The sequence below is a fragment of the Echinops telfairi genome, unplaced genomic scaffold (genome assembly GCF_000313985.2).
Source record: "Echinops telfairi isolate 266 unplaced genomic scaffold, ASM31398v2 ScPeMD7_9;HRSCAF=40, whole genome shotgun sequence".
Lineage (NCBI taxonomy): Eukaryota > Metazoa > Chordata > Mammalia > Afrosoricida > Tenrecidae > Echinops > Echinops telfairi.
The window spans coordinates 93315796-93317117 of record NW_022103906.1 but is presented as its reverse complement, the minus strand read 5'-3'; positions in this window follow the sequence as shown (position 1 = coordinate 93317117).

Sequence of the window (1322 nt, the reverse complement as noted above, 5' to 3'; positions counted from 1 at the left end):
TCTATATTATCATTAATTTAGCTATCGGTATAGAATTTAAGCACTGTTGATGAAAGGAAGTTATATATGCAAAGGGAATCAGACTGCAATATATTGCTTGTTGACTCCTGCAGAGTAAAAGCTTAAGTGACTGGTCACTCTGGATTGCTGTCTTCATTGTCAGTCATTCAGCTGTAAGGATTTTTGTTTCTTTTTATGACATGTGATCCATAATAAAGGATGCAATATTTGACAATCAGCAGTAAGTGCTTCACTTTCTGCAAGCACATTAGTGTTATGTTCTCATCACAATCATAATGCTGCATTCTTGGTTATATAATCTGCCACTTGGGTTATTTGCTCAGCTGTCCACCATGAGTTACCCTGCTGTCATACGCATTATTGCTGGAATATATTCTAGCATCACAACCATATACAACCATTCACAAATAGGATAAAATATTAAACAATAAACTTTAATCATAATTGTCAAAATTGGCAGCAACTAAGGTACCCTTAAATAGTTGAATTGACAAATTGCAGTACATCCGCACAATGGACTCTTAATGATAAAATAAAAGAGCTATCAAATGATGAAAAGATTTGGAAGAACCTTGTTATTGGGAATTCCAACATCCACTTTAGAAAACAATGAAAGTAAAGGGGAGAAATTATTGCTTATTTCTCTTTGTAATATCATTCTATTTTCTTTTATAAGATTGTTATGTCCTTTCATTTTTATTATCATCACAACCATACTGATCTTCACAAAATCACTTTGATATTCATAGAAAGTTAATGTCTCAATCATTTGATTTGTTTTTGAGCTATGTATTATTCTCCATTAATTCACTTGTGAACTTTGCATGTAGTCTAACTCAATCTATAAACAGGAATCTATTGTTGTTGTTAGGTGCATTCTGCTCAGTTCCAAAATATGTTAGCTAACTCAAGATAACATTGAAGTGCAGAGCTATGGTAAAACTGATCTACCAGAGTTATTATTTAATTTGAAAAAATAAAAATATCTGTTTGAGAAGGAAGCACATCTTCAAACATGGTTCGAAGTACATACTATTCTAATAGATGTCATTTTAACAGTATTTTATAACAATTTCTGACTCTCATAAATTAATGTTTCACATTTTAATATACTAAATTGAATATACTTAATATACTAAATTGAATAAAGTTAATGAGAGCCCCCCCCCAAAAAAAACAAACTCACTTCTTCGAATTGATGCCAATTCATAGGGAGACTTTATTTTGTCTCTGGTTTTTTTTTTTTTTTTAATCAATTTATTGGGGCTCATACAATTCGTCACAATACATAGATCAATTGT